Source organism: Uranotaenia lowii, chromosome 2 (genome assembly GCF_029784155.1).
Source record: "Uranotaenia lowii strain MFRU-FL chromosome 2, ASM2978415v1, whole genome shotgun sequence".
In the NCBI taxonomy this organism is placed as follows: domain Eukaryota; kingdom Metazoa; phylum Arthropoda; class Insecta; order Diptera; family Culicidae; genus Uranotaenia; species Uranotaenia lowii.
Genome location: NC_073692.1, coordinates 218,122,335 through 218,147,572, shown reverse-complemented (window position 1 = coordinate 218,147,572; position 25,238 = coordinate 218,122,335). Strand labels below are relative to the sequence as shown.

At 33.0% G+C, this 25,238-nt stretch overlaps 1 protein-coding gene and 1 non-coding gene across 2 annotated transcripts in view; both read right to left on the bottom strand.

Annotated features, from left to right (window-relative positions):
- The window catches only part of LOC129743682 (semaphorin-1A), an 832,298-nt gene that overhangs the window by 594,314 nt on the left and 212,746 nt on the right, over positions 1 to 25,238 (bottom strand). The gene's annotated exons all lie outside the window — the stretch shown is intronic.
- Positions 18,116 to 18,250, bottom strand: LOC129750250 (U4 spliceosomal RNA). The gene has a single exon (XR_008738367.1). It is a non-coding gene; the product is annotated as a U4 spliceosomal RNA (small nuclear RNA).

Here is a 25,238-nt window from a genome sequence, read left to right as displayed (position 1 = left end):
AATTTGGATCAAAAGTTAAGTGATGTATTTTGCGTTAATTTGATCCATGCAATCACAATGATGCCAAAACTTTCATATCTTTCTCTTTTATAATTTTGCCTCCTTAATATTTCCTGAATTTTTATTTTACACTGGAGGACATATGGTCGGAATTCGACTGGACCGAACTAGATACCATCCCAGATTAACCCCAAAGCTCGTTACTATGCTAGGCATTTATCGAAAGTTTATTCATTTTTAAGTATTTAGTTCTATTTTTCTAAACCCTTTTTCTATTTAAATATTCAACGATTCAAGAAATCTATCTAAAGAAATCTTGCCAAATTTCCCAGTTTCATCTGGACTTGCCTACTTACTTACTTACTTAATGATCCCGCGCCGATCCTCCGGTGCATAGGGCCGTGGTAAAAGACCTCCACTGTTGACGATCCGGAGCCAGCGTCTTCACCTGGTCCCAGTCAAGATTCTCGTCGACAGTTCGGATTTCAGCGGCTAGGCTTCGCCGCCACGAATTTCTGGGTCTGCCTCCTCTTCGATGACCTTCTGGATTCCAATCTAGCGCCTCTCTGCAAATCTCGTTTTCATCTCTTCGCAGCGTGTGCCCAATCCATCTCCACTTACGTTCCCGAATCTCGATTTCTAGCGCCCTTTGATGACACCGGCGATGTAGTTCCTCATTCGAGATCCAGTTGCCAGGCCACCAAGCGCGGATGATATTCCGCAGGCAGCGGTTTACAAATACTTGCAGTTTTCGCGTCGTTACCGCATATGTGTACCAAGTTTCGCACCCGTACAGCAATACGGATTTGACGTTTGAGTTGAAGATTCGGAGTTTCGTTCGTAGAGAGATCTGGCGTGACCGCCAGATGTTTCGGAGACTCGTAAACGCAAATCGGGCCTTTCTTATCCGGGTTTCGATGTCTTTTCTGGTACCACCATCAGGCGTTATCTGGCTACCAAGATACTGGAAGCACTCCACTTTCTCAACTTGTTGCCCAGCTACCATGAAACTGGAGGGATTTCTTGTGTTGATCTCCATCGACTTGGTCTTTCCGACATTGACTTTGAGACCTGCTGCCTTGGAACTTTCGGTGAGGTCGTCGAGTTTGCTCTGCATATCTGGTTGTGTTTGGGCGAGCAAAACAATATCGTCAGCCAGGTCAAGGTCGTTCAGTTGCTCCATTGTTGAAGGATTCCACGGCAATCCTCGGTTCGGTGTACAGTCAATCGATCCAATCAGAATCTCATCCATTACGATGAGAAAAAGTAGCGGTGATAGAATACATCCTTGTCTCACTCCAGCAGTTACCGGGATTGGTTCGGACAAGTCACCGTCGTGCAAGACCTTGCACGAAAATGCCTCGTACTGTGCTTCGATGAGATGGACTAGTTTCTCTGGGACCCCTCGTCGCCTTAGAGCCGCCCAGATGTTTTCATGGTTAAGCCGGTCGAATGCTTTTTCGAAATCAACGAACACCAGCAGAAGAGAGTCCTGGAATTCGTTGATTTGTTCCAGTATGATTCGTAGTGTTGTGATGTGGTCCACACATGATCGTCCGGATCGGAATCCAGCTTGTTGCCGTCGGAGTGTGGCGTCTATTTTCTCCTGGATCCTGTTCAGGATCACTTTGCAGAGTACTTTGAGGGTTGTACAGATCAACGTTATGCCTCGCCAGTTACCGCACTCTGTCAGGTCTCCTTTCTTCGGGACCTTTACGAGGATACCCTGCATCCAGTCGGCCGGGAATGTTGCAGTATCCCAGATGTCAGCGAAAAGACGGTGCAAAATTTGTGACTTGCCTGGATATTTGAAACAAAATTTTGGAAAGATCCGGTCCGGCCTGGTTTCCCTGATTTTATTGAAAAAGTCCGGATATTACCCAGATTTATTCACTTTGTTTGCAAAACCAAACAAGATCTCGAATTGAGTTAAAAAAATCATTTATTCTTGCGTCCAAAAAACGAGAGTTTTAGAGCAAGTTTCATCAAAATAATCATTAACGATTTTCTCGAAGTCTCAAATACCATTTAAAATCTGTTGAAGTGTTTCGATAAAAATACTGATTCAAGCCTTTTTTACTAGATTTATGTTAAATAATTTCTAGGTTTTTAACCAATTTGACGGAATTGGCCGGGTAAAAAAAAAATAAAAATAATGCCCGGATATTGGGTTGAAAATTTTGAATACAAATGCCCGGTTTTTGCTAGGTTTTAAGATAAAATAGCCCAGCCCGGATACGTGCCGTAAAAAATTCTGGCAACCTTACCTGAACAAATCAAACGACGAATCTCTGACTTTCCTTCATAATTACATATCGACCCATAATCGAAGTTCTAATTTCGTTAATGAAATTCCAATTACACGTGGATAACTTGTAATTTCAGTTATGTGCATGATTTATTGATATTCGTATTTTTTGAAAGGACATTCTTTCACTTTAACAAAATAGAAAATGCAAGTTAAACGGAAGGCGACATATTATTTACACTATTAACCCTTTTATTTGTTTTACTATTTTCGTTTTTATTTGATTTATTGCGGAAATTTTGCTAGAAATTAAAAAAGGTTAAAGACCGCCAAGAAACTCAAACCGAAAAATATCATATTTCTCGGTAACTACTGGAAACTAAAGTCCACAATTTCATCATTTTTAAGTTGCTCGAAGTTTCTAATTTCAATTTTCAGTACACGGTTTAGGTGTTCGTTTAAAAAATTTCCAATTTTCCTGGAGCAATGGATTCACTGAAATATATGCACTGAGCAGCTGACCCAAAAATTGCCGATTCCTTGGAGGAACTCCCGACTTTTTTCCGCATTTTTCTCGATGGATTTTAAATCCCGACTTTTTCCCGCATTCTTCAACTTTTCCCGAATTAGCGGCCACCCTGTAGATTGAGAATAGACGATTTTGACTATTCGAACATTTCTATGAGACAAACTAGAGTTATTAGGAAAAAAAATATCATTCAAATATGGGTTCCCCAAACAAATAAAAAATTAGCTCAAGTATTTTTAACATTACGGAAAATAATTTTGAAGAGCTGTGTTCGCCACATCTAGTCCACAAGATGCAAACCTTAACTTTTTGGCGAAAATCAAGATTTTTGCTCTGATATCCACGATTGAGTTCGCGGAACCATTCTTTCCCAATCAAATGGCTACCTCAACAAACTTAGTCAAATCTTCAAAACGAAACAAAAATCTTCACGGAAAACGTCTATACGTTCCTACACAATGCAACCCATTTTGCGATTGTTCCCCACCGATTTTGTCGTTTGCTGAATGAGCAGTCAGTCAGTCAGTCAGCAGTCATTGATACTATCCAACCAATCGAAGCTCTTCTTTGGCCGCCATCATTGTCGACATTCTGTCGGGTGTCGGGTTGATGGTTTCAGCGTTGCGTTGCGTTGCGCTGCATTCATTCACTCCAAGACCGGAACGAGACTATCGTCCATCACCCGGGAATCCCCACCAGCAGCATCCGAGAAGCAATGACATTGCTGCCAGCCACTTTCTGCTAGCTGCTGCCGGCTAAATTCGAACACACAGAGTATCAACTTCCGGTCGGTTGGTCCGCTTGTAGGAGGTGGGAAACTGAGAAAATCGAACACAAAATGAAGACTTTTCCCCCCTCCACCGTTATTTGTTTGGCAGTATCACGTTGCAACAACCCCATTCGTTGTTAGGGCTGGGGTTGTGTGAAGGAATATGTGCTTGTGAATGGGAGGATGGATGGATGGATGCAGTACTGAGTGAGCTTCGACAGATTCTTCATACTACTCGCTCGGAAACCTCCTGGCACTTGCTTGCTGCTTGGGTCGTCGTGAATGTAAACCGAGATCAACATCAAGTATGAGGAAGCATTTCAATCGGGCGTCGTCGTCGTCGTCGTTGACTGTTTTCCCAAGATTTCTCTCCTTCATTGCATTGCTGCACTGCTGCTTCCATTGAGTGAGCCAAGTGGAATGAGCGATGACGGACCAGATGCAAGGTGCAGGAATGTTGGCAGACAGCCATCCAGTAGCGAAATGCAACCCCATCATGGTCTCTTTGTAGTTTGAGTAGTGTGGTGCAAGATAAACGAAGCAGCCCCAGCTCCGGATGGGGGTTTTCTTTCTCCCATGGGGGGGGTGAATTGGTTGAGTGAATGCTGTTGCCAGAATGTTGTGGTTGATTAAGCAAATTTTTGTAAACATTTTCCGTGCATGTAGTGGAACTGGAATTATGGTCAATCGACAAGTGGTGTGAATCTTTTCAAAAGCTTTTAAAAAATATATTTTAACTATTATAAATACAACAAATATTACAATAATTATGATTTCGATTTTTTTTTAAAGAAAATTCAATCGGAAGTAATCAAATTGAACTTTAGAGTTCTGAAATATGATGCTGATGATGTACTTTATTCTTTCAAACACTGAATTGTTTTCCGACTCCATCCAATCAAAACAAAATTTCACCAAATGCTGTATTAACTTGCTGAAACCGAAGAATTTCCACATCGACAATGTGGAAGAAGTCACGCGGATATCTTCAAGTTGGTATGAAAATTTAAAAACTTTTGTCAGGGAGAAGCATAAAAACCTTTTTTTATCATCAATAACTTTTTCATCCCTGGTCAATTTCTTTTGAATAAAATATTTCCTAAAGCTCAAATTAAGACTAATATTTTCTTGGAGAATACATCTTCATTAGGGTAAAGAAGGTTATTAAAAAAATACAACTCAATTAAAATTTTTTAGCACACATTGCCAGGGCCAGATTAAGCCATGAGGGGCCCCGGGCCAATTTTTACCGGGGGCCCCTACGAATCATTTTTTTTTTTAACACGCCAACTAATCAAAAATGAAAACTCTTATAAAAGCTGTTTATTTGAAAATTTGATTCGTTATTCATTTAATAACTCTATCAGCAACGAAAATTTTCTCGTTAAGAAAAAGAAATCAAAGATAGATATTTAAATATTTTTATTTCATCGTTGATAACAGGGTCCACATTGAAAGCAAGAAAAAATTTATAATTTGAATAATATAATTCGAACCCTGAAATCAGAGTTCATTTAGTGTCTCAAATAAAAATAATATCTTGAAATCAATATTAGAGAAACAAACTATAAATACAATTAATATACAAACTTGAGAAACGATGTTTAAATCAGATCCAAAGAAGGAACTAACTAAATTTTTAATTCAAAATATAAATTTTATTTCAATTTCATATTCATAAACACATACATATCGTTTTTATGTAGTGTGTTGAAGTTTTTAAAATGTGATACGGATTTAAATTTCACATCAAATATTGGCGCACTAATGCCTGTCTATCCACCTTTCTTTCAAATTTCTAGAAAATAAATTCTCTCTAGTTTTCATTCCGCCGCACATGCCATTAAAATTATAATCATAAAAAATTACGGCAATTAAAATCATATAACAAAATATAAGTTTGAAACATAAAATCAGAATGTTATTGTGGGTAGACATTCAAGAATTTCTAGATATTTTCGGGCATACACGGGGTTTAAAAGTAAATTGAACAAATAGGCAAAGCAAACTACGACCTGGCTGGTTGCAAGGCCGTGCGAACGGGGGGGGGGAGGGGGGTTAGGGGTTTAACCCCCCCCCCCCCATGGAGATTTTTTTGAAGTAAAATTTTCATCGTTGTTTCGAAAATAACTTGACCACAAAAAGTGTTTGAAAATAAGTGTTGATAAGCAAGCCAAAAATTTGGCTCGCCTCCAGCGATATTTACTCTTCAATCGCCCTAGGATCGAGACATTTCATTTTACGACACAGTATGACATTCCAAATTGAAACTAATTTCTAATTGTAAATTTGGATTTGCAATTCAACTAACCTTTTGCATTGAAACTCTAAATTTGACTTACAAAACCTACCTCGTCTTTAGAATGGATTTTTTATTAAGAATTACAACTGAACAAGAACAGAGTTTAAATAGAACCATTTTAGCTTCCAAATTCATTAAGCGAATACTAAATTTATACATCGTTTTAAACCATGTAACAGGCGTTTACCTCTCACGATGGTCAACCAAAATACCGAAAAAAATCTAAAATCTAATATCCTCTACCCCATTGCAACAAATTTTGATTAAAACAAAATCATTTATGTCATTAAAATATTGTGCTGATATGAAAATCTTCAAGACACAAATTTCAGTCTCAATTTAATTTTGTGTTTCGTGTTTTATTCTAAATGCTCAATCTCGCATTAGAAAAGTTTTGATAAATTACACAAGGAATCTAAATATGCAATTTTTCTATCAGCTTTTGTTTTTGAAATAACTTTTCAAAATATTTTAAAACTATTTAAAGAAGTTCTGTACTTAAAAAAAAATAAATTGAAAACAACATAACATTTTGAAATACAGTGAAAACCCGATTTTGTCACACACCGATTTTGTCTGCCCCCGATTTTGTCTCATTTTTTCACCCGATTTTGTCATCATTTTTTATTCAACGCAAAAATACAAAATATCTCCTTTTTTCATTTCCGTTGAACATCTTAAGGTTGAAATCATTCTGAAAAGACAAAACTGTTGGATGATTACATCGATATTGAAAGTGAAGATGATTGATCAGGGACGTATAAAGATTTTTATACAAAAAAGTCAAGTTTTAAACATATTCAAGTAATCTTAAAGCTGTGTTTTATTTGTTTGAGCTTTCTTCGAAGCAACCTCTCTGATACGTTGCAAGAAGATGACATCATCTATAGAGAGATATGAAACATCAGCTCAATCAACTATGTTGTCCAACATGCGTACAGCTTCAACATCAATTATGTTTCTTGAAATTTCACATGAATCATTTGGAGTAGATGCCGCTGATTCTGAGTCTGGTGCTACATCCGAAATTTTTAATGGCTCCAATGATTCGAGGGGCTCGTTTAATGCTGACTGATCATCCAGCGTCATGTTCAGAATTTCTTCATCCGTAGAAGCTTTACTTGCATATCTCTCCTCAGGGTCCTGTGGCAAAATAGTTTTATCACGGTTGTTTACATCAATCAAATGGATCAAGGGAACACCATCTTCGTGAACGAGTTTGTTATTTAAAATAATTCCAATTTTCTTCGATGACCACTGGATTACTGTACGCTTTATTTCACTCCAAGCATCGTGTATCCAGAAACATAAATCCCTCAGCGTTATGCTCTTCAAGCTTTGACCGATATCGATTTTGCGAGCCATGACATGTAGCAAAACTTTTTGACGATATTTTAGTTTACAGTTCTGAATTACATTCTGGTCCATGGGTTGAATCACTGCAGTCACATTTGGAGGCATAAAAAACAGTTATCAAACCGTCATCGCTTTTTAGCTCATCATTCATATGATGTGCTGAGCAATTATCCAGTAACAACACAGCTTTAGGAGGAATAGACATTTTCTGATAACACCGGTCGAAACAAGGTGTTTAAAGATGCGTAAAACCAATATTGTATGATGTTTTGATGTTAAAAAGACCTATAATTAGAAATATGTCAAAAAAGGGAATATCTACTACAAAACCTCTACACTGTTTTATTGGGATAATATCCGTTTTTTGTAGTTATTTATTAGATTATGAAGGATGGAAATCATTTTTTCGAAATCTCCCGATTTTATCACTCTCCCCGATTTATCACTCTAAAATTCATCATGGGGGTGATAAAATCGGGTTTTCACTGTAAAAGCTTTGAATCAATTATTAACTTTCCTCAAGACTTCAATTACTTTTTAGTTTTGCAAAAAAACTTATAGAAGTTTTCTATTTGTTTGCTTTTCCTTATTTAAGGAATTTTTAAAGAAGTTCCAATTCAAATTGGATTTTAGATAAACTTTAATGCATAAATTTAATAGTTTGCTGGTTCCAACAAATTTGTAAACGAAATCAAGTTTTTTTAACGTTCTTCAGTAATGTCAAAAGTACTTGTACTTATATCTTTTAAATTAAAAAAAATGATGAATTTTAGATTTTGAAATCATGCATTATCAACATCATCAAAACATTATTTCTTAATTGAATGAAGTATAATAAACGAATTAAGAATCAGATTTCTTTTTGAATGTTGGTTTGACAATAAATCAGTTAATGATGACTGATTTCACTTTAAACTGACACATTTTTAAACTCTATATTTTCAAAACTAAATATGATAGTTCAAATTTGACAAAAGATTCGAGTTCAAGGCGCTAAGTCTACCAAACCAATCTTTAAAACATAAGCACAGCAATGCTGTCCCTTTGAGTTATCAATTGAATTCTATAAATAAGTTTTTTAAATGGTAAGACGTGTTTATTGAAGAAAATCCTTCGTAAATGTTTAAAAACTTATCTTTTTCAACTTCATATTTTGTATTTATTTTCATATGAATTATTCAAATTTTATAAAACTGTTTTTTTTTTATTCTTATTAAAATTTACCAAATTTTAAAGTCAAGCTGTAAAAATTTTAATAAATAATTTTTGATGAGTTTGTCAATTCTAAATTTTCATGTTCTAAAAACAGAAACCTTAAAAAAATTTCCTAATCAAAAATTTACTTTACAAAACGCGATTATTTATCTTTTCAAATTCTTAACACTAGCGAAATTTTTCAATCAACCCTTCAGTTGAAAATGAAGAAAAGAAATGTGAATAAAGTTGAATAATAAACAACAGTTATTACATACAATTTTCCTAACAATTTATCGTGGTTAACTTGTTACCTGATCTAACATTTATTTCAGAATTCCGATTTTTTTTTAAATCTGTGTTTTGAAATATTTATTTCAAATTTGAAAATAAGAAGTTTGAAGTTATTTTGATGCAAATTTCTAGTTCAGCATGAGGAGCATCCTTTTGAAAAATTTATCAATGACTTACAGAAAATATCATTGATTTGAAACTTTCATTGTGATTTATTTTGGAAGTGTTGATGTTTATCAGCTAAATTTATTTATTTTTGAGCTTGTGTGATTATTATGAGTAAGAAACTGATGTTAAAAATTTATTTCCTTGTTTATTGTGTATTTTTTGGTATTGTGATAATTTTTAGCTAAAATTAAATTTTGAACACCCCCCCCCCCCTCCCCCCCACATGGACGGGTCCTTCGCACGGGCCTGGCTGGTTGTCAAAATATTGTGAAAAAAAGTCAATATTTTGCTGATTTTATAAACAGGAAAAAAACAGAAAAATCTGTATCTAAATTTTAACGATTTAATGTTGCTGACGAGTCGGGTTTCGATAAAAGTAATGAAATTTGTAGTCACTTCATTCTTGTTATTTTTATTATTATGAATAGTCACTAAACTCTGCCTAGATTCTTCCGGATTTTGTTTAAAAAAAATTCTAAATCTTATGTTCGGATTTATCCAAGTTTAAGAAAAAAATGTTTGCTCAACCTACATAAATGCGGGAAAAAATCTGCAATACTCACTTTAGGGGGTGAAATTATTCGAGATATTTTTTCAAGGGTGCCCCCATAGCTGTTTTATTTTAAGTTTTTATTTCGATTTTTTAAGATCCTATTTCCTTTCATAGATTTTGCCATCTAATAATTTTGTGCTTATTTATAAATTTTCCAAAGAACACTTTACGCTCAACAACTTTGTCAAAGAACGTAACTTAGTATCTTTTAATGTAAAAAAGTTATAAGTTGTTTAACAGGGGTTTGTCTTTTGGCATTGGAAAACACTAAATCCAATTGACATCACTGCTTGTTACCCGCGAAGTATCGCATGAAATGTATTCATGCAATAGCTCGATAGGCACCCAGCAGTAATGTCAATTTATTGTTTTATTGAATTTATTGTTTTTCCATGCCGAAAGACAAACCCCTGTGGAACAGTTTATAACTTTACTGCTTTATAAAATACGAAGGTACGGTCTTGTACGAAGTTTCCAGCGAAAAAGTTTCCTTTACAAAATTTATAAATTGGTACAAGAACCATTAGCAGACTCGGTTCCACAGAAGAAACAAAAATGATGTTGATTTTTGAGTATACTTCGTAGTACACGTACGTTACATTAAAATTCGGCAAAACATTATAGAATGATGATATATAGGATTATAGATGAGTTTTGCAGCAAAGCGAATCCTTTTTAGACTCCAGGGTTCGAGAAATTCAAAATGCCCCCCAATCGACTCACTCTAGTGTTAAATATCATTTAGCATTTCAAATTCAAGTTAAATATAAGAAATATATTTTAATATTTTACAATTGCAAAACGTTATACCAACCATCTGAAAGTGAATAATCAATATTCATTTTTTTACACTCAGATTAAAAAAAAGATATTATTAAAAAAGGATCAAATGTACTAGAAAAAAAACAGTTGATATGTGAAATTGTAGTCTAAACTCTCTGTTTTGAACTTCTAATTAGAATTCTGTGTGGTTACCATAATAAAACTATATTTCAATCTGACTTGTGACTGTTATGAAATCACAGATTCAAATCAAATTTTCATTTACAACTGTAAATTTATCACAATCAAAAGTCAGATTTGAATATATTATCAGATTGATAGCCAGAATTCAAATTAAACGTCCATTACAGAGAGTTCCAATTAAAATTTCCCATTATAAATCAATATTAAATGATATTCAGATCCATTACTATGATAAAAATATGGAATAGTAATTTTAATCGAATTCAGATCCAAAAATATAAACCTATTTCTCGATTTCCAATTAAAATTCAAATTTTTAAATATACTCTCAGTTTTGGCTTTATAATCTGGATGAATCCCAAATAAAATTAGGATTTTAGGTTCATTTTTAATATTTTGAATGGTTTTAATTTTATTTTCTAATTGCTTGAGTGAAAAATTTCCACAACATTTTTTATGTTTGAAACCCTCAAAGCTAAAGGGATTTCAATTGCATAAAAGCTACGTTTGAAAACACGATTCAAAGCTTTCATGTTACACGATTTTCTATATATGTGTTGTTTGAAAAGTTTAAGTTTTGGTTTGAACAAAAAATAAAAAATTGATTTAAATGGATTTATATGGAAAATCGGTCGACATTATTTTTTAACTGAAAATTGATCATTTTTAACACTTATACACTCATTCGTAAACAATTATTTTTATATGAGGCGTAACGTCTAAAAGTTCTTCATTTTTAAAACTCTATCTTAAATATTTTTTTAGAAATGAAAATTACAACTTTCTGGAAAATATATGGAAAATGTTGAAACATGTGTACTAGCAATCTGCTTTAATGTACTCATTCCACACACGAAATCGCTTTTGCTCTGAGGGCTTCATATGTGCTTACACAGATGATGATTAGGAAAATTCCATAAGCTCGCGGGTTTTAATGATTTCTATCGTTGTTTAGGTTTTACAATCCTAAATTTAGCATCCCAATTGAATTTATTCCAAGGAATACCTTTTGTACCAATTTTTTTTATTTGTAGAACATTATTCGAAATAAATACTAAATAATGTGATGGGGACATTTCTAAGAACTTAACAAATGATTGATCAGTGAAAAAAATATTGGCGGTTGTTTTGATCCATAGTTTAATTTTAAATGATCGATAAAAAATGATGCTGATTTTGAGTATCGTCTGACTTCACGAGTCCATTTGTTATTTTTATACATATGAAAATTGATTCATACATGTTTTATGCAATTCTTTATCTTTCCAGCTTCTTCAATTCGATGCTGTTATTAAAGAAGACAGGATTTCAAGCGGTCAATCAAATACATTAGATAACTGAAAGAGTGTATTCGAAAAAAATGCAACAATTTTTTTTGAATAACTTTTAAATGCATGAATATAAATTGATGAAATTCTCAGTGAAGTTACCTGATGACGAAATATTTACATATGCAATTTTTTGCGATGTTCTGTCAAGTTTTTTTTTTTTTTTTTGAGATAGCGTTCGAAGAAAAAATTTTTTGACTTTAATTTCCTGGCAGCGCGTGCGCCATCTCCAATGCATATTGTAAACCACCTTTTTTTCTAAATAAAGGCTATATTTGATTACGTTTGCTGTTTCCTGAAGCTTAACCTTCAAAATAACTCAAAATTTTGGATTTGATCGAAGTTATAACAAATTTAGCCAATTGTCTTCCTTCAGCACAAAAAAATCGACTTTTTTTCAGGCCACAATCGTTTTTACGTAATGGCACGATTCCAAATCCAACTTAAACAGAGTTTTAACTTTTTGAGACCTATTGAAGAGCTTTGCAGAGAAAACGGTCGCAATTGGAGGCAGTCTTTGTATTTTTAGATTCTTCCTGTCAATCGTTATGAAAGAATGAGTAATTTGCAGTTTCCGCAGATCGTTTCCTCCTCAAGTACTAGACATTGAATTTTTAAATTTTTTTACGCTTGTTTATCTCCGAGAAATATAGGCAAGGCTTTTCAACGTAGAGATTGTAGTTGGAAACTTGTTAGGTGACCGCTGAACAGTTCGTTTTGCTGTCCATTACAAACAGTTTTATAATAACTCTCCACAAGAAGTCAAAATATTTTGCGCACGATTTGACCACCGTATTTTGCATTTTTTAACCGATGGGCAGCTTTATTACCTTGTAATAATAAAGTCAAGTCTATTTATAAATCAGCTAGACGAATCAGTTAGAAAATTTTTTTTATCACTTCCTTATTCATATTTTCGGATTGAGCTTAAAAAAAACCTCTCACATTCCTCTCACTTCATGGAGCCAATAATCTTCACTATTATTCAAATTTTAGCTCAAAATTGGGTCCTCTAGGACTTCTTAAACGATTTACCATAAGAACTTTTGTCGAATAGTTGATTTAAAACTGTTTTTGGTCTCTCACTGGGACTTTTCTTGATTTTTCTCGATCCCACCAATGGACTTCAGTATTGGACGCTATTTAAAAAAGCACTTGACAGATTGTCACCTAATTTTGTGCACGTACACAATACATTACTAAGTAGCTTCACTGAAAATTTCATCAATTTTCATCCAAGCATTCAAATGTTATTCACGAAACAAAGTGTTACTATTTTTTCGAATACACTCCTTATGTCCTTTAGCACGATCTGGACGTCGCACACAGGGGTAAATGAACCTAATAAGCGATCAAAATTATTTGCGGACAAACGATAAACGATAGACATTTGATGTCTTCGCTACATTTTTATATTTTTTGATGATCTATCAAATTCTTGAAAGAAAAAAGTGATTTTTTCATCTGGAAGGGAGATAAAAAAATTATTTCTTGAAATAATTAGTTTAGTGTCTTGATGTCTTCACAAAAGTTGTAGATCTTATTATTTTAAGCAACTTTGTTGAAGACATCATAAAGATCGCATGAAATTCAAAAAAGTTACGAGCATTTAAAAAATAACGAGAATTTTAACAAGTAATTTTGAATTTTTATTTAATATCTTTTTAAGTACACGATTTACAAACTTGGTATATTTGAGAAAGTGGTTCAAATTGTTAAAACACACAGAACATTTCAAATACATATTTCAACTAAGAAAGGAGATATACTACAAAATATCCAAAATAATGCATTTTTTCAGTAAGTTATAACCTTAAGAGTTCGGACGAGTTCGGATAATTTTTTAAGTGGGTTTTGTTGGTCAAGTTATTGGCTTCCCATTGATATATAAATTAAACATTAGTTTTGAATAGATTTTGTTCAAACAAGCAATCAAAAATAAGCTTTTTCCTCTAAAAACAGGAAAAATTGAGGTTTTTTTTCTTCAAATTTTAAGTGTTTCTAAAGGAAAAAGCTCATTATTGATTGCTAGTTTGCAGAAAATCTATTCAAAACTAATGTTTAATTTATATATCAATGGGAAGCCAATAACTTGACCAACAAAATCCACTCAAAAAAATATCCGAACTCGTCCGAACTCTTAAGGTTATAACTTACTGAAAAAAGGCATTATTTTGGATATGTTGCAGTATATCTCCTTTCTTAGTTGAAATATGTATTTAAAATGTTCTACAAAATTGTGTGTTTTAACAATTTGAACAACTTTCTCAAATATACCAAGTTTGTAAATCGTATACTTAAAAAGATATTAAATAAAAACTCAAAATTACTTGTTAAAATTCTCGTTATTTTTTAAATGCTCGTAACTTTTTTGAATTTCATGCGATCTTTATGATGTCTTCAACAAAGTTGCTTAAAATAATAAGATCTACAACTTTTGTAAAGCCATCAAGACGCTAAACTAATTATTTCAAGAAATAATTTCTTTATCTCCCTTCCAGGTGAAAAAATCACTTTTTTCTTTCAAAAATTTGATAGATCATCAAAAAATATAAAAATGTAGCGAAGACATCAAATGTCTATCGTTTACCGTTTGTCCGCAAATAATTTTGATCGCTTATTAGGTTCATTTACCCCTGTGTGCGTCGCATCGTCGATCGCAGCATATCACTCCGCAATAGGAAGATGTCGAATTGAACTAAAACATAACATAAACAAACTAAAACAACTGTGGTATACCTTCAATAACATTTGCTGATCCGAGTCTTTGTGTACTTATGTGAAAATTAGGAATGTATAAGAGTAGGAGCTATCAATTTTGGATTGATTTTACCAAATGATATAAATATTTACCTACGTTTAAGATGCAATTTTATTAACACATGGTACATACCTGCAATGAAAAGAAAATTAACAACATTAGTACACTTATTTTTCATAGAAAACAATTCGATTCTATCGCTAATGTTACGCATGGTATAAATAGTTCAGACAACTTTTATCAGACGACACATATTTAATCTGAGCGAAACTTCAACAAACGAAAGCATGGAGTTTTATCAAGAAAGATCCCGGGCTATGACAAAAAAAACTGTTCCTTTTGGTCCCTTTTGAAAAATCGGCATTTTCATAAGTGCAATCCAGAGGAAAACACATAAACTAGACTTGACCTGCGCAAATTTCAGCTCAATCTGACTTGATTTAGTGCTGCTTCAAAGCGCTCAAAGTTTCGGTTTTTTTAACCCTCAAAAATCACCTAAGGGTGGACCAAAGGAAATCGGGAAAATCGATATTTTAATTTAAGTGCCAAATAAGGCTGGAACTAATATCTTTTTCTTCTTTTGTCAGAAACTCCCATCCCCCTTCACCCCTTAAAATTAAAAAAAAAACCCGAAGGGGGGGAATAAATAAAGTTGGAAGTATGTTATGCAAATTTTGGAAAAAAATTAAGTATCCGAAAGATTACAAGACCAAAAACAAATATTGGAAGATGTTGGTTATCTCACCTTTTATATTCTTTTTTTTGTCTTTATTTGAGAGGTTTTCAGCTACAGGCTGGTTCGCCTCTAATTTTATATTCTTGATATTAGTAACTTTTTCTATAAAAAAAAACTTAATTTATAAGTTTCGTTCAATTTATTCCCACCTTACTTAAAATTAATGAGCGTCGAGATCTGAAAAAATCCCTTAATTATTGTTGGCCAAAAATCAACTCTCTGAGCTTTCGTCGGTTTCCCGAAAAACGGACGGCTCCAGAAAGTCGATTTTTTTTTGTCCATTTTTTTCGAGATAACACCAGATCTCGACGTTTCAAACAGTTTGATGTGGTGTCAATTAAATTGATTGTTTATCAATGCCAAAAGACATACACCTGTTAAAGAGCTAATAACTTTTTTGTCTAAAAAGATACGAAGTTATGAAATTCGATAAAGTTGTTCATCGAAAATTTCCTTACAAGATTTATAAATTGGCACAAAAACCATTAGCAGACTCGGTTCCACTAAAGAAACAAAAATGATGTTGATTTTTCAGTACAAAATATTCAATATTTCCATAAAAACCTAAAAGTTCAAATTTTTCTCATGTAAACGTTACTTAAAAATTCTACAAAAAATCAGGGATGAGTTTTGGACCAAAACAAAGCTTTTAAGAATCCTGGGTCTGAGAAATTCAAAAATGACCCCAAATCGACTCAGTCTAATGTTACAAGGTAGTCCAGGATGATCGTTTATGTAATATCCTTGGATCTAATCGATTGACAAAGCGAAATAGTAGAGCAACTATTATTTTTCTTTCCTGAGTCCGAACTGAGGTGGCACTCAAACAAAACATTGCAACATTTCTGCCCATGGAAAAAAAAAATTGAAATTCTAATTTAAAAAAGTTACGTTTTAATTTCCGCCAAAGTTCTATATTAATTTCCCGGAAATCGCACCAACTGGCAGCGCTTTTCTCCCGAAGACTTGCATATCTCTATTGCTGTAGAAACCGGGACCAAAGCAAGATTGTACCCCATTTCTCCATCCTTGCCCTCTCCACTTCCTTTCTACGCTTACCCACTCAACCATTAAGGCGCAAATACATTGAATTTCACACCCAACATGACGTGGAAATGGTTCCGGTTTTTGATTCCATTCATTCTTGGTGGCGGAGTTTTCTTTCCACTTTTTTCCCTAGATATAGTCAGTAGCTTCGAGGAAAAAATGGTGCTTGTGTTGGTGGAACAACTGACTCAGATAAAAACGAAGTTTTTAGGAAAACCACTTTACAGATTGTTGCATATTAAAATGGAAATTTTCAAAAAAAATCATTGAAGTATAAACGAAAGATTCTCATATAAATTGAGAAAATCTCTCCCATAAGATCATAAAAAATGTGTATGTTGACAGTCGACATTTTCTTAACAACAGCTCAACTACCGTTGTAAACTAAGATTATCCACCTATGAGCACATTATTCAATCTGAGAGTTACTTTCTTACGGTTTTAAAATACATTCAGCTTAGTTTTCCCACTGTTTTTTTTTTGGTTTTTGTTGCCTTCTTCCTTTAAATAAGAGCGGGGATTGAAACGAAACACACGTTGAATGAATGAATGAATGAATGAAGGCGAGCAGCTTTCTGCTGTTACGTTCCCCGGAGGCAGTGATGCGAGAATAATAGCCAACTTAATCTTCTGTTAGTCAGCAGAGCTTGTAGCCTAGCTGTAGTGCCGTTCCTTGACACTCCCTTGGCTAGGGTGTCTTTCTCTGTTCCGAGTTTCTCCTTGCTCCTAGTACCTATCTTGGTTTTTCCCTCTTTGCTTACATTGTGTCCTGGAGTATATTTATTGTGATCGCTTTGGAATTCTGTCACTACTAGCACCTGGTTTATGGTTATCGCTTCAAATAAAGCACAAAGGATAAATACCATCAGCATTACTACAAAGCGGTTTTAACTGCGGAGGAATTCTATGGGCGAAAGTTTTGGCTCAACATGGCTGAGAAGCAGCTTCTCCCTGGTTTATTCTACTGGGGGCTGTAACCATAGAAGAAGAAAAAAAAAATACAGCCTCAGCTTTATTTTAATAGAGCATTTGGAGCTGAAATTTCCCCAAAAAAATAAGAAAAGATGAAGAACTAAAGACATTTCTTTAAAATAACTGGAACTGATATTGATCAAAATAAAAAGAAAAAGTCGTTATGTTTTGTGTGTTACACTTAAGCCTCCCTCAAATTCAACATGCAGCTGCAATAATCCTGAATAAGCACAGATCCGGTTCCAGGAAAATAACTTCCATGCGGCCAAACTTTTTTCCAAACTCTCGGTCGAAATTATTCCTTCTCCCATCAAGCCATCGTTTTCATATTAGCAACAGACCGAAACGCCCGGCCAAATCGAAAAGCCATGCGTGGGAATCTTCCCTGCTGCTGACCGAGGCTTTCCGAAAATTCTCTTCCTCCAACAAAAAGGGAAAACAATCCTTGGAAAGCCGCCTGGCACTGACCGAGAAGCACGGGAAAATGTGCTGCCGCTTGGTGCACGCAATATTTTGCAGTACTTACTCATACTGAGGTTCAATCCGGACCGAGGACCACCTCCGGTTTTGGACGGCGGACGAAAGACAAAATCCACGAGCTAATGACTTTGCAACAAAACTTTTACTTTCACTTCAAACCAGCGTACGAACGGCCACCATTTTGTCTTTCCCGGAGTGTGTGTCTGTGTTATTGTGTGTTCGTTTGTTTAAATGGAGAACAAAATTTTGTTATGAGTCGAGCAGTTGAGCAATATTGTCTTATGAAGCATTTTGAGAAAAAAAAGTTTACACGACACAAAATCAACTTTATTTTCGGAATCATATCAAACACAATGTAACTTTAGCTTAACAGTGTAACATTTTGATTTACTGCTTAAGCCCGTTTTATAATTTTCATATGCCTTGAAAGGAAAGGTTCATAAGATTTTAAGCTCCTGATGATTAAAATTGGTTTTATAATTTCAACTAGCTTTAATCGCACTTCGGTGGAACCTCAATGTTTACAATATCGCCACTGCTCAAAGCTAGTTTAATAATTGTCGAGGTTAAAAACACTCTCTGGAGCCACCATCAACTTAACCTTCCTTTGCGGTAAGGTTAGGGTCTGTATGACCTGAATTGGACTTCTTTGAAGCGATATCTCAGGAACGAATACTGATATATAGAAACATGAAATCGTCGGATTTTTTCCAAAATGAGGAGTTCTAAAATTTCTCATTTTCAGATTTTTTTTTAAATAGGGTTTCCAGAGTTAACTATACGAAGAAAAAAGAAAATTTTGCCGGTTCGGATCATATAGAACCGGATTATTGTTTTGGTTTTAACATCAGAACTACTGAACCGATGGATTTTCATAAACTATACTGCCGTTCTAAGCAAGATTGTCCCATGTGGAAAAACGTGCAAACGAGAAAAACGCGATTGAAATATCAGCTATATTTCCAATTTTTCTCTCAAACTAAAAATTCACCGACAGTTTTTTCGTAGTGAACAGTTCAATTTAATCATTTTACAATGTTTTTTGCCAAAAAAAAAAATCCTACAAAAAAACAGCAAATTAGAGCCAAACATGCTCCGTGTGACACTTTTGCGTAGAATCAGAACGCATGCCGATACTAGTTTTACGAAAAACTGTAACACGGCTACAATTTTTCTATCATTTTGCAAGCTTGCGTTGTTTTTTTTTTCTCAAAAACTCATGCTTAACCGTAATTTGAGAAATACGCTCCTCTTTGTTTATAAAAATGTATAGCTGAGTATGGATCCTGTAAGTAGTGCCTACCGAAAAGTGTTAAGTGAAAATTTCTCTAAATAAAACACTCAAGGCTCAAGGCACTCAAGGCAAGAGACCGTTTCAAGCAAAAAAGTGAAAATGACCCAAAAGTCACATGGGACATTCTTGCTTAGAACGGCAGTATACCATTTCGAAATCGTTCAAATGTATGCTATCGTATGCTTCTAAAAAATTGGGTTTTCAAAAACGACTTTAAAGCCAAAACGTCCTTAAAACGGGTGTTTCGCATCAAAGATAATTGATTTTGTGTAGTCGTTTTGAGCAAATTTTGATTGATCTGAATTCACAGAAATTCAGAGCTCATATTGAAATAATAAAACTGCTTTGTTTTAAAGACCTCAGCTGGTTATTTGAAAAATTCATAAGAAAATGTTTTCAATGATTTTATAACTTTTTTTCATGAGGATCAAAGAGTTTGGATTGAAAAAATTGTCTTTCTGTTCAATTACCTCAAATTCAAACTTATAGTGATGAATGAATAATGAAAAGACTGATAGGGTGACAAGTACAAATCATAGAATTTAAACATATTGAGGATCAAATCAACTTATACTTTACGCTTTTTGTTACCCTGAGCACAAATACCCTATTAAAAATTTAATTTATTTTTTTTTTTTGAATAATATAATAAAAAATCAAATACAAAACTTCAATTCAGGGGACTGAGATATACGGAGAATCATCGTCAATGATCAAACAAATTTTGCAGCCAATGATTGAATTTGTGGTTATTTGTTGCAATTTGTTAAAGAAAATTAGAAGGTTTAAGTTAAAATGAGAGAATCCGGTGCTCAGAGAGGGTGAAAATGTACAAATTGTTGTTAATTGTTGCGATTTGTTAAGCAGTTGTGGAATTTTGATCATTACCATTCCAAATGAAAAGAATTCTCTCTCCACTGCAATCCCTTGCTTCAATTACTCAAGAATTGAAAATCGTTGCACATTTAATCCATTTTATTTTGAAATAAGGCTCAGAAAATTTCTGGAATCTCTCGTTGTATGAGTTTCACGGTTTTTAATGTTATAAAAATAACACAAAAATAAAATAAAAATAAGTTTCAATTGGTTTTTATGTTTTTAAAGATTTTATTGTTTTATGAAAATAAGCCTCTTATTTAGTAAAATAAATTAAGGTTTTAAAGAAGAAAATCAATGATTTTTTATTTTTTCTTATATTTCCTTTCATTACATATGGACATATTCTGTGTTTTTGAGAAAAATAATTCTGAATTTCTGTGATTTTACCCAAAAATTCTGTGATGGATTTCTGTGATTCTAATTCCGTCAAATTCATAGAAAATTCATGATTAATTGCGTTTTTTTCACAATTTAGTTGGGCAAAATCAATTTCCATTACCAATCTTACCATACTTTTCTAATTCAAAGTAAGAAATCTAAATTTGATACTGTCCGAAAAAATTATGATTTCGGAAATCTCTTCAAAATTTAAAAATCTGTGAAAATTTCAATATTCAGTGTTCTGTGACTCAAAATTGCTCAAAATTCTGTGAAATTACAGATTTTTCTGTGATTTTGGCAACCTTGGAAAACCAAAAACTTTTTTTTTTAATTTGAATAAATCTTCAAATCAACATAAGTTGAACTGACATAGTGAAATTTCATTATTTCAACCGGCATGGTCACGATCTATCGTCAAAAAGGCCTTCTTTTTGTGGCCATTTTGTCCTTCGGCTTTATTTTTTGACACTAACAAAATTGTATATTTTTTAAATAGATCGTAAGCATGCAGACGATTCAAAAATGGTATAATTTATGGAAATTGGTTCAGATGTTTTGAAGGTACAGTCAAAATAGTAATCCGGGTTTATGTGACCCTAGCCGGCTAGTTGTCCTTTTTTCATCCGTAAAGTAATGTAAAATGTTCCAGAATCAAAAAAAAATTTCTTATTGTCTCTGAAATCTTTAGAAAACATTACTTTTCTGCAGTCAGTTTTAGAATCTGTAATTTATTTTAGGGAAGTATGTTTCCAGTCACTTATACTCTCTGGAGCCACCTGCAACTAATAGAAGATAAAGAAATCGGTTGAAATTCATACAAAACTTCCACAATTATGACTGTTTTAGTTATATCATGAGAAATAAAAACAATCTGCCTTATGTTACCCATCTTTTAGTTCTGAATATGCCTTCAGTATCGATTTTTACACTTCTGTTTCAAACATTTTTAATTTGAATTTTCATAGCATCTTCCTTCGTGCTGTCTTTTGATCTTTAAACTCTATTTAAGCAAATGTTTCACAACATCTAAAGATTTATTTTTTCAAGATATGATCTCTAGATGGAAGCGAATTTGAAATTCTTCTGGAGCAAGAACAATCTTGATTTTCCTTTTAAAAAGTTTAGCTAATGGACAATTTTTTTCAATTATATGTTTGCATTTAGATTTTTTTTTTTTTGATTATATAATTGAATTTTGCATTTCCTCCCATGGCGATTTTTTCTAAGTAAATTTTCAGTTCAAAAAATAAATTTACCGAAGTAACGGAAAATTACTTTATATCAAAAGGTATTTAGAAATAAGTGTTACCAAAAATTTCAGAAACGCTTTCGGCGGAGATGAGTCCTGAATCACACTAGGCCCGAAACATTTCATTTTACGACACTATATGGTCGGGATTAAACCAGACTGAACTGAACGCCAATTTGAAAAAAATTGATTTATATATTGCAGCGGATGCGAAACATGATAAACCACCTATCCAATGAAAATCAGAGGATTTTTCCTATTTTTTCTCATTTTATTAAAAAAAATTAAATGTTGCAGACAGTGAAAATAGCAAAAATGTGTTGCGCCAAAGTGAATTTAATGCCACCTTAGAGGTAAAGATGAAAAGCATGTGTTGATCATGCGAAATGCATGCGATACTTTTTACACATCAACAAGTTGGTAGCCATATGACAGGTGTTAACTGCTCGCGATAGTCAACAAAGTTAGCGGAAAAAAAATTCCAAAACCTTATTTATTTCCATCACTTTCTTACTAATCACTTTCACTACATATTTCATGCTGATATGAAATATTTATCAAAGAAACCGATTCCAGCCTCAAATTTATTTTGCGTTTCTTGTTCTTCTAAATGCTCAACTCCGCATTCGAAAACGTTTTGATAAATTACCCAAGGCCACAAAATTTACATTTTTGTACAAAGAATTTAATGGCTAATTTTGACTAAATTAAGTGTGTTGAAAAATATGCAAAAAAGTTTCTGCACACTTTGACAATACTTAAAAATATAACGGAAAAATTTTTTTATCAAAGGTTTGAATTCAATTATCAACTATCACCAAGACCGAAAGTTATTTTGACTTCTGAAAAAAGCTATAGAAGTTTTCTATTTGTTTTCTTTTCTTCAGAACCAATTATTTTTTTGATCATGTAGATTTGTTAGTTCATCTGTTGTCAATGATTAGTTTACTTAAAACTGATTCATAGAAAAAAAAAATTAACTCCATATCACCAAAACAACGAGATGATAGACAAAATCTGACAAAAGATTCGAGTTCAGGACGCTAAAATCTACTAAAACATAAGTACAAGAATGCGGCTCCTTTAAATACTCTTAAAAAATAAGTTTTTAAAATGGTATGACGCTTTTATTGAACAAAATTTATTCAAAAAACTTATATTTATCATCTTCATATAATGCTTGAATTTTCTAATAAATTAGTCAAATTTTATAGAATATTTTTAACAAAATATCGAAGTTTATAGTTAACAATTGATTTTTTTAAATATTTGGTTTATTTTTTGAAAACATTATCTTCTTGGCAGCCTTTAAATCTAAATTTTTAATAACAAACAAAGTTTCTACCTTTTGTCTTCTCCAGAACCCAATATACCAATTGACGGCAATAAAATTTTCAGAACTCGAAATTTTTAACATTGAAACATGTGCTTAACAATTTTTAAATTTTGATTTTTTTAAAAATTATTTTAAATCATTTTTTTTGATTCGCTCATAAATTTTCAATGAGTCTATGAAAGGTTTGAAAACTGGTTCGAGGTTCTTCCCGAGCATAATGTCTTAAAATCCTACTCAAGGCTCCAGGAACCCCTCTTCCTGGTCAAATCTATCTCAAATTTGGCGTGTGACCTTCGGGTAAGCTAAGAATAAATTTCGGCTAGGAGCGAGTAAGATTTACCATGTTTCATTCTTCTTATACTATGATTTTGTTATAATTTTAATGGCATGTGCAGCGAAATGAAAACTAGATAGAATTTATTTTATAGAAATTTGAAAGAAAGGTGGATAGACAGGCATTAGTGCGCCAATAGGAGAAAGCTTGATAGGTGTTGAAATTTTAAGCTAGAGGGCATGTTGATGAAAAGCTCCCATGAATTGCTCCTGCCTTTGCTCTACACAAGCTAACTATACATGAGAAACTCAGAAAGAGAATTCCCATGTATAGCCAGGCGGCGGCAACGCTATTCAAACCGTAAGGAGCACATCTTTCAGATTTCCCCTTTTTTCCCCTCGTTTTGACCGATTTAAGCTTTTTTCCTCGGATTTAAGCTTTCGTCTCCTATCTTCTCAAGGTAAAAAAAGCTTAAATCTGAGGAAAAAAGCTTAAAAACGAGATTCACGACCACTTATTTAAAAGATGTTGGTCACACGATACATAGACAAAACGTGTAACGTTGCCTCCCTCTGGGGCCTACTGAGCTTTCCTTATGAAGTGTGCGTAACTATTTTTTTCTATCTGAATGAGTTACAATTAAGTTTCTTCAATTTTCAATCGATTCGATTTTAATAAATAACCACTTGAAATCTTCGTTTCGAATTGACATTTGAAGCCAATAGAAAATCACATTTTTAAATTTTACCATCGAGTCTAAAATTTCCACTGAAACAAAATTTGTTGAGCTAAAAATGTATTTTTTTGTATTTTTAAGGTTATATTTAGGATTGAAGACAGCAGAATTTTGACTTGATGTGTATAAATTGACTCTATTATTTATATTTGAAAATTTGAACTTGAACGTAACTTAAGCTCAATGTTAACGCACAATTTTCACTTATTTCTAAGTGACTATAAGAAAAACTATCCATATCTCCAACCTGTATTTTGTCATTACAAGCTTTCAATGATGATTGAAACATGTTGTATTATTAATATATACAGTTTATTTTGAAAACTTCAAAGTTGAACTTTTTAGCCTTTTATTTTGATAACTGATAGAATTTTAAAATTAAAAAAAAATGTATCTCGTGATTGATTTTTTTTTTTTACAAATTCAATATATTACAGCGGAATTTATCAATCATCCTTCCATTTGAAATAAAAGAAAAGAATGTAAATCAAAATGAATTATTAAATGATAAATTAATTAGAATAAAAGGTAATAATAATTAATTGGTTTCTGACATTTATTTACAAATTCGGATCTGATTCGGAAAAAAACTGTGATGGTTTCCAGTCAGGTTTCTTTCCATTAATTTCATTGAAAATTCTAACAATTTGAATCATAATGCACTTTACAATAGGGTTACCATACGTACTTTTTTAAGAGTACCTACATGAACAATTTTTCGATCGAAAATGAACGTACTCTTCTTTCTGTAAAATCATCTTTTTTGTTTAAAAACATTTTATCGTAGAAACGAACTTATTTCTTCCAGTTCTTAAGTTTTTAAGTTTATGTACAAGAAGTCTGAAAGAAATGCAACACTTTCTCCAGGTTCCTCTACTTTGTTGAATTTTCAAAAAAAAAAGATTATAATCTAAATTTTTCATTAAAAACAAGTTTGCTAGTTCATCAGAAGTACTTTTGTATAAGAAAATACAAAAGCTTATAAAGTTTTAAAACCGCTTTTAAGAAAAGCTTCTGCCAAGCATCGAAATAAACTGTGCAGGCAATCAACGCCTTTGAATATGCAATAAGCGCCCAAACGGTTAACAAAGAGCAAAATAGCAATTTGAACTCTTTTTGAAATGCTACATTTTCTCATGTTTGCAAAGTTGTTATTTCTATCTGTTCGAATAATTCAACGATCCTTTGACTTTTACATAAAAATCTGCAAGAAAATAAAAAAAAACTAAAAACGATAACTTCGAATTTGTTAAAGTATTTTTTGAAAAGTCATAATTGCCAGGTAATTCATTACCTTATTGGCATTATCTTATTGTCACTATTTGAATTTAAATTTCTCGTTTCTCCCAAAAATTTTGAAATATGATTTCAACGTACTCTTTTTGG